The sequence below is a fragment of the Rousettus aegyptiacus genome, unplaced genomic scaffold, assembly GCF_014176215.1.
Source record: "Rousettus aegyptiacus isolate mRouAeg1 unplaced genomic scaffold, mRouAeg1.p scaffold_m13_p_18, whole genome shotgun sequence".
Classification (NCBI taxonomy): Eukaryota; Metazoa; Chordata; class Mammalia; order Chiroptera; family Pteropodidae; genus Rousettus; species Rousettus aegyptiacus.
In genome coordinates, this window is record NW_023416293.1 from 17,060,154 (window position 1) to 17,068,728 (window position 8,575).

Consider the following 8,575-nt stretch of genomic DNA (forward strand, 5'->3'; position numbering starts at 1 on the left):
TGGACAGAACCATAGATCTCTCTTTGGGTTCACACACTTGGCATTGAAAATGATGTCCTTGTTTGTGGAAAATATAAATCCAATTGTTTAATGTGTTAAAAACATTTAGCCTCTGAACAAGAGACTCAAACGCCGAGCGAGGCTTTAGGTTGGCGTGGGAAGGGGCAGCTGGAGGCAGGAACAGTCTGTCATCCAAATGTGCAAACACCAGATGGTGCTAGAGGAGCATATTGGAGCCATTTCTTGTTTCGAAACAGTGTTTAGAAACGGTATTTAAGATGTGCGTTTTGCTCACCGTCGTGTTTGTTTCTGTGAAGCCATTTTAAGGGGGGAGAGGCAGGCGCCGAGTTACTCTAAGACACAGTGGCCAGGTGCCCGTGCCGGGCCGGTAGCGAAGGGTCGCAGTGGGAAGGTCGCGGGCGCGGCTCGTGTCACCCTCGCTTCCCGTCTCGCGTGCTCCTCTGGGTGTGCCCAGTGAGGAGAGCGTAAGTGTCTGCAGAAAGGACCTGGGCGTGCAGGGCTCTGTCCCCACCTTCGGGGGACCCTGCAGCTCCCTCCCGACTCCCCAGCCCGCCTCTTCCTCGCCCTGCCTCCGCCTGGCCGTACATCTCTGTGCGGACGCCGGGACTTGTGCCGCTTCGGAATTTGTAGTTCTAATTTGTGTCTTTCTTTCTTCCCTGGTCCCCGTACACACTCACATCCGGGCCGCTCGGAGGACCGGAGGCAGGTGCTTTCTGGTTGCCAATGCAAAGCATCTGCCGAGGCTGTTCTTCTCCCGAGTTCACCTTCGACTTCTTTCATTCTCATATCAGAGTTTAGGGCCCCAGTTTGTTGCTCTAAAGTACCACTCCTCTAGTCCAGATGACGGAGAATAAGCTCACCCCATGGTGAGGTCGTTAACCCCCACTCAGCACTGTGTGAAGCAAGCAGCAGAAGAATCTTTATTCTCACTTTAAAAATGAGGAAACTGGGGCTCGAGGTCGTCACATGACTTGCCCAAGGCCACACATTAATGCTCAGAGGAGCTGGCACCGCACCGCGATCGCGACCGAAAGCCCTGTTGATGTTACTTGTCCTCTGCAATTAGAAGCAAGCGTCGTTCATTCTTCCTCACAGGAAGCTGATGAAAATGGAGCCACGGAGGTTCGAGTGAGTCGTCTAAATCCTACTGTGTTAGATGGCTTCGCGGCGGGGGCACAGGCGAGAGCTGGCAGGAACTCAGGACGCACTGGACGCTCCTGCCTGGACAGGCCCGGGCCGTCCCCGCGCCACCCCCGCGCACGTCAGCTGCAGCAGCCTCGGCACCCAGCTCAAGTCACTGGGTGGGAGGGCGCACGCTCTATGGGAGTCGCAGAAACACATGACCCGGGGGGGGGTGACCTCGGTTCAGGGAAGCGAGTGCCTACTTGTGACCAGTAATGCAACCCACCCCACACACACACAACTGCGCTGCCCGGGCCTTGGCCACAGAGCCTGTACCCTCCACAGACCCACGGTGCCTCACAATTCGTGCTAAAAATTTTCTTCTCGAGGCTTGAAACAAAATCTCTTAGCTGCCACAGTGTGATGAAGACCTAGGAATGAAAAAATCAAATTAACCGTGAAAATCTCTGCCTCGCGGCAGCCTGTACCTCATTAGTTCTGGAGCGGAGCGTTGGGGGCAGCGTGGTAGACGCTCAGCCCTTGCAAGGACAGTTCCCATTTTAGCAGCATCGAGAGCACTGGAGCAGCGGTGGGGGGAGGGGGGCACGCCTCCGCCCTGTCCCTCCCAGAGTGAGCCCGGACTACCAGTAGGTGGCCCCTTACCTGCAGCCCTGGAGGAAGTCATCCTCTCGGGCCTTTGTGAGGTGATTAACTGTTCTATTCTGTTTTATCTGAAAAAAAAAAAAAAAAAAAAAAAAAATTGAGACTAGCTCGTGTTATGGTGAGGATATGAACATTATAGTTAAAGGATCTCCAGGTGACCGATGAGAAGCTGAAAATAGCGTGGCAGCCGCTGTGTAAGAAATAAACGTCCATCGCCAAGCGCGTGCGCAGCGAGATCTTCCTCCCTTACACCCCTCCCCCCCGCCCCCCGCCCCCCACCAGTACCGCACTTGACAATTTACAGAGCAAAACAGTGTTTTTCCTCTGTGGCCCGGCCGGCCGTTAGTGGGCTGCCAGCTTTAAAAGTGCCAGCCCCAAACCTGAGAAGGCTCCGCCAAGCAGAGGTCTCCTGGAGAATTCGGGGCCCCTTGCACTGTGGCGCTGGGTGTGAGGCGGTGCAGGTGGCGGGGGGACAGCGCACTTTCCAGCCCACAAAACTTGGCAAATACTGGAATCCCACTTTTCCACAGTGGGCATGGAGGGCCGCGGCTGGAGTGGGCCACTGGCGGCCTCCCCGAGCTCCCGGAGGTGAGATGAGGCACCAGGAGAGGCACAGTGGCCTCAGTTTGCGCCGTTGCTGCTGCCGAATGGAAGTCAGGGTCCCCATTTTACAGGGCAGGGGAATAAACTCTGCGCGCCTTCGCACAGGGGACGTACGGGAAGTCAGCGCCAGCAGCACCGCAGTAGAGACGATGATCGTGTCTCCTGTCCTGGGAACAACACAGAGTCGCAGACCGGCCAGCATTTGCTTGGCGTCCGCCATGATCCAGGAAGTGCACCCAGCTCCTAGGGACGTAAAGTCGCATCCTCTGGGCCGAGTTCCTCTGAGCCTGTGATGCGCGCTCCATCTCCCCTCTGGTGGCCGAACACCGCCAGGCATTCAAGTGCAAGGAGACAAAAGCAACCACGTCCCTCTGCACGTGCGGAGCCATGGCCACCCAGAGGGACAAGAGGTGACGCCTGGCTTGGCGGCTGTTAGCAGAGGAAGAACCGGAGCTCAGGGCTCTTGTGGGTCTCCTTCCCTCGTCCCGAGGGGCAGAGTCAGGACGTACCGTGGCTTCTGTGAGTCATGCCCCGGTCCTCTGCAGGTCACCCACGTCACTGCTAGAAGCTCCAGTTTGTTTACATTTTTCTACTCAAAATTCTCCACTTAAAACTTTCATTGCCTTTGTTCATAATCAAGCTTCCTTTAAACATTTACTAAATTAATCATTTGCTAAATCTAGTAAATTCTGCCAGATGCCTTAAAATGTTTTATTTTTACGTGCCTTAGTATATATTCAAGCAGTTTCTAGTATTTGGTCCCTGGGTTCAAGCATGGGACTCCATACAGTCGACTTTTGAACACGGGGCTTTGAACTGTGCGCATCAGTAGACAAAAATCCACATTAAGTGGACAGCTTAATGTTCAAAGTTCAACTGTATGTAAGAAAAACTTACAAACGAAAACTTTGGAGGCTTAACCACTGTTCACAGCTCTTGAGCGGGAAAAAAATAAGCACATTACAGAGTTGTTTTTTTTTCTGATTTCCGATCACCTTATTTTCAATAATAAGGATGAAAGATTACTTTTTTAATGCAGAGCAAAAGTAATGTATTTTTTAAGAGAAACCCAGAAATGTCAGACGCTTATTAAAGCTTAATAGTATTAATAATTAATTAAAGTGTTAATAATCGAAATATTTGAATATCGGCTTTAGTGTTATTCCCGCAGTAATTAAGACTCTGCAGGTCAGTCAGAGGCATGCGCATGTGGCGCTGACACCGCAGAGAGCCTTCGCGTGTGACCCGTGACCCGCTTTCTTCTTTCATAAGTTCTGTGCCCATGCCAGGCCCGTCAGAGGTGCGAGACGCGATTCTAATTTATAGACTGATGGTCGTACCAGTGTTTCAGCGGCGATTCTGGAAAACCCGCCTTCAGGGGACCTCGTAGTGAAGCGCCGGGGCGTTGTACTTGAGCGAGTGTCGCGTTAGCCCACGCGGCACGGAGCGTGGACTCTGCTCCAGGGCTGCGTGTGACAATGGTCCCTCTGCTCGTGGGGGCAACCACGGGAAGCACAGTGACCGCACGAGGGAGGAATCCGAAAGTCGATCCTTGGGCCCCCGAGTCTGGGACGGGCTCAGCCCGCCTGCGCACCGAGCGGAAGGGGCCGCCGCGGTGGGCGGAGAGAGCACTTGGAAGACTGTGCTCCGTTCACCCACCTCGGTGATGTCACGTAGCTAAGCGTCAGTTGAGGCCCAGTAATGGCTGGCCCCTTGAGACCGATGTCCCAGGCCTGGTCTCCGCTGGTGGCCCTCTGCGAGTCTGACTTCCAGTGGTTGACCACGCCACCGGAAACAGAGCCAGCCACCGTGGCACAGTGTGCTGCAGGGTGTGGACATGTCCTGCGGAGGGCCGGGGTGCTCACTTAGCAACAGCCACTGTGCCAGGCCGGGGCACAGGCAGGGGGCTGGAGGCCTCCGTGGGGCGGCAGGCAGCCCAGCCCTCGGGCGGGGCAGCAAAGGGCAGCATTTTGTCCGAGTCTCAGAATTTATCATTATTAACCACATGTCTTCTAGCCAGTATTCCTGCTAGACTGCACCCACATTCCTGCTAGACTGCACATTCCCGCTAGGCCGCACCCACATTCCCGCTAGGCCGCACCCACATTCCCCTGAGGCTGCACCCGCAGCTCATGTTTGAACACCTTCGAGGTAAACGGAGAAGCTGAGTTGGGCTTCCTTCTTCTCCTCCCCACTAACCTGAGAAAACGTCTCCTAGAGCTTAAAATCAGTTATCACCCTATAGCACAATAAATAGGTGAGCAAATAATGAAAACCCAGACGAGAGAGAATTAAAGAGAAAGAATGAAGCTAAAGAAATTGTGAACCCCAAGATTCACAGTTCTGGTGATGGGAAGTGTGTGTGTGTGGTGTGTTTGTGTGTGATGTGTGTATGTGCGTGTTTGGTGTGTGTGATATTTGTGCGGGGTGTGTGTGCATGCACGTGCGCGCATGTTTGGTGTGTGTGATATTTGTGCGGGGTGTGCGTGTGTGTGTGTGCATGCGTGTTTGGTGTGTGTGATATTTGTGTGGGGGGGTATGTGTGTATGTGTATGTATGTAGTGTGTGATGGGTGTGTATGTGTATGTATGTAGTGTGTGATGGGTGTGTGTATATGTATGTGTATGTGTGTTGTGTGTGATGGGTGTGCGTGTGTATGTGTATGTATGTTGTGTGTGATGGGTGTGCATGTGTGCATGTAGTGTGTGATGTGTGTGTGTGTGCATGTAGTGTGTGATGGGTGTGTGTGTGTTGGGTGCATGCTCCTCCCTCGGCCGCCTGGTTCCCAGGCGAGGCCCTGGTTCTGCTGAAGTTCGGGCAGGAGACTGTCCCACACGGCCATCTGGTGTGGCGTCTCTGTCCCAGGCCCTGCTTGCCTTACATTCTGGATGGGGGTCAAGTGGTGAGACCAGCACTGCTCACTTGTCACAGCCTCGCCCTAGACCTGGCCCCCTGGGACCTCCCCCTGCGCCTCGTATGATCCCGTCTGTGCCAGTCAGGGTTACCCACTCTGTGCCGCGGTGACAAATGGCAGAATCGGAGCAGCTGACAGCGGCATCGTTTTGTTCCTCCGTGAGCCGCGCACCATTCGGGCAGGCGCCAGCTGTCCCCCACGCCGTCTGCACTGAGGCCCCGTCACGTGTCAGTGTCCAAGGCAAGTCACGACTGCTCTGCACCCCACGTGCTCTGGAGTATTCTCCCGCCCTGCAGGGGTGCACTGAGCCCCGTGGCTGTGCCTTTCGCCCGTGGGACAGGGAGGTGTGACCCACCCCAGGTGGCGGCCACTGTTTGGGCAACAGGACAGCCGGACACACCGCCCACGGCTTTCCCCCTCACCAGCAGCAATCGACTGGTCAGCGCCTGGGAGAACCGCCGTGTCCCTAACCCCTCTTGTCCCCAGTCCACTTCCCACAAAGCCCACAAACCTACCGCCCTGGACAGCATCTCTGAGCACGTCACTTCTTTCCAGAAAGATTTTTCTTCGTGTTCATCACTCGCGAGTGATCACGGTCGCTCCGCACGGCGCTCGCTGCCTTCCCGGACCCGGCCACTCGTCCGTGTCCGCCTCGCACCCCCGCCCGCAGCGCCCCTCGTTGTGCTCGCTCAGACCTACTCAGCCCCCTGGGGACACCCAGTGTGTGGCTGAGGGCATGGCCTCGGGAGTCACACATGCCGTTCGGAGCCCCGGGTGCAAGGCCTGTGCTTCCCCTGGCAGGCAGCGTGATGCTGAGCACGTCACCCATCGGATGGGGGCGAGAGAAGCAGTCGCCCCGCGGGTCGCGTGGTGGTGAACGAGCCAACGCGCGACCAACTTCGCGCCTGGCCTGTGCGATGCTCGGTTAGTGGGGACGGCTGGGTTTGTCGTCTGGCCTTCCTGGCCGCGTCCTTCGCGTCGCACAGCCCCACCCAGCCTCCCTCTCCTGGCCCACACCCCCCTCGCCCGCACTGTGAAAGTACCTGTCCTGCTTGTCTTTTTTTTAACTGATTTTTTTTATTGAAAATTCACATGCAGTTGGAAGAAATGACGCAGAGGTCCCGCGTGCCCTTTACCCGGTTTCTCCTGCAATAGTGGCGTGCACACCTGTGGCATCACAACCAGGAGTTCCACACTGGCGCGGTTCACGGATCTCGTGCAGATGCCAGCAGTCTGACTTGCAGTCTCGTGTGTGTGTATGTGTGTGTGTGCGCGCGCATGCGTGCGTGTGTACACGTGTGTGTGTTCAGTTCTGCCTCATGTTATCATATACGTAGGTTCATATGTCCACCAGGGCAGGATGCAGAGTGCAGACACTCCCAGCAAGAGCCTCTCTCCTGACGCCCTTCCCTGAGCACATACCCGCCTCCCTCCCACCACCTCTCCCAGCCCCTGGCAACCACGCCCCTCTTCCCCATTTCTATACTTTTGTCGTTTCAAAAATACTGTATAAACGGAAGCGTGCAGTATGCAACCTTCCAAATGGGCTTGCTTTCACTCGGCACGAATCCCTGGAGCATCGTCCGAGTCGTTGGTATGTGTTAAGAATCCGCTCCTCTTGCGGCTGCTTCCCATGCGGTCAGGCCTCCGTGGCACCTTCGCGGTGCCCCCGACTGGCCTGAGTCACCTCTGCGCTCACTCACACCCGGAGCAGCGCCCCGTGACTCAGAGCCGCTCAGTGCCCATGGTTCCGTTCGTGTACCTCCAGGGCTTCTGCGCTAGTCCACGTGATTCAGGTAAACGTCTCGCGTGTGTCGTGGCCCACATCTCGATGCAGTAGCAGTGCCCCTCGGGCATCGGGCGCTGGCCTCCCACACCACAGCCCCGGCAACCCCTGGACAGTGACTTCCTTTCAGACACAGTTTCATCGAAAGCCACCTCCTGGGCATGATAAGTGCAGACTGAGTAGTCCTGTCATTTTGGTGCGGCTGAAGGGGTGTTTCTGACTCTGTGAAAGATGATAGCATACGTAGGCCGACTTAAAAGCCTCCTTCGGGGTGAGAACTTAGGTGTTTCAGGAGACAGGCATTTCCATAATAAAAGCTGAGTAAAATATGCCCCAGATTTTCTTTGAAGGGAATAAATTGAACACGGGTTTACAGCAGAAGAGATTCGTAAGCATGGTAGTGTTCCTCTTTAGCATAAATTGGAAAGATTATATGTTGCCTAAGAATATACTAGAAGCATCCAAACAAATAGTGCTTAAACATCACACGAGCACACACAAGTGCTAGCCAAGACCCCACGGCGGCGGGAATCAGCGACCCCAGGCAATTTACAGCACATTCGAAAATCATGCCCCTGCTCCTTCCCAGGGACCAGGCCCGACTCGGGGTGGGGTCCCAGGGTGAGGGCTCAGAGGGGCGAGACGGTCATCAAGTGTCGGAAAAGCGAGAGGGCAAGTGACAGGTGGCTGTGTCCTCAAAGTGGCAAGAGCCCAAACCGGGGGAAGTGAATTGGCATCAAGGCCAGAAAGAAAAGTAACGTCTGGAAAGGCCAGGGCGGCGCATGTTCAGATGCGTGGTGGGGGCCGCTCGCCGTGAAGGGAGCCGCGTGTCTGGGGTGTTCTGACTTGGTTCCCGGCCGCTTGATGCAAACGTAGAGCAGGGCCGGGTTTTGCCTTTGCTGTCTCTGTGTCGCTGCGCCGAGGACGACAGGAAGATTCCTGCGTGAAAGCCACAGCTATCGTGGAGTGAGCGTTCGGGGTGAGGCCGGGCAGGGCAGAGGCACGGCCCTGGTTCGCTGGCTTAGACAGTGCTTCTCCGCGGGTCCGAACCCTGGATGTGGGACGAGGGCCGAGAGTCGGTGACCTGTCCGTGCTGGAGAAAAACCGGAAGTGAACAATGGCGGTTTCGGGGACGTAGCTGGGAACTGAATCCAGTGAGGAAGAGGAGCTTGTTTGATATTTGAGCTTAGTTTTCGAAGATAACTAGGAAGCGGGTGTGAGAGGGGATTCCAGACGGGGAAGGGCTTGAGAAAGGGTGTGTCGTGCTCAGGGAATTATAGTAGTCCCTTGGTGCTGTGGAAGAAGAAACGAAGTGACATACTGTGTTTCTTACCTAAATTCTGGGAGTCTGGGGAGCACGGACTGCACCTCACACCTTTCACTTCATCGTAAAATCTAGAGCACCTCAGGAGACTCTTCAGTTAGGGGACAGGCTCTAAAAGTAGTGTGCAGGGTGAGGATCAGAC

At 55.4% G+C, this 8,575-nt stretch overlaps 1 long non-coding RNA gene across 1 annotated transcript; it reads right to left on the reverse strand.

Annotated features, from left to right (window-relative positions):
• Nucleotides 1-586: 586 nt before the first annotated feature.
• LOC118613388 lies at nt 587-4,793 on the reverse strand. Its single transcript, XR_004955465.1, has 3 exons — nt 3,750-4,793; nt 1,807-1,874; nt 587-1,574 (listed from the first exon to the last, which is right to left on the reverse strand). It is a non-coding gene; the product is annotated as an uncharacterized LOC118613388 (long non-coding RNA).
• Nucleotides 4,794-8,575: the final 3,782 nt, after the last annotated feature.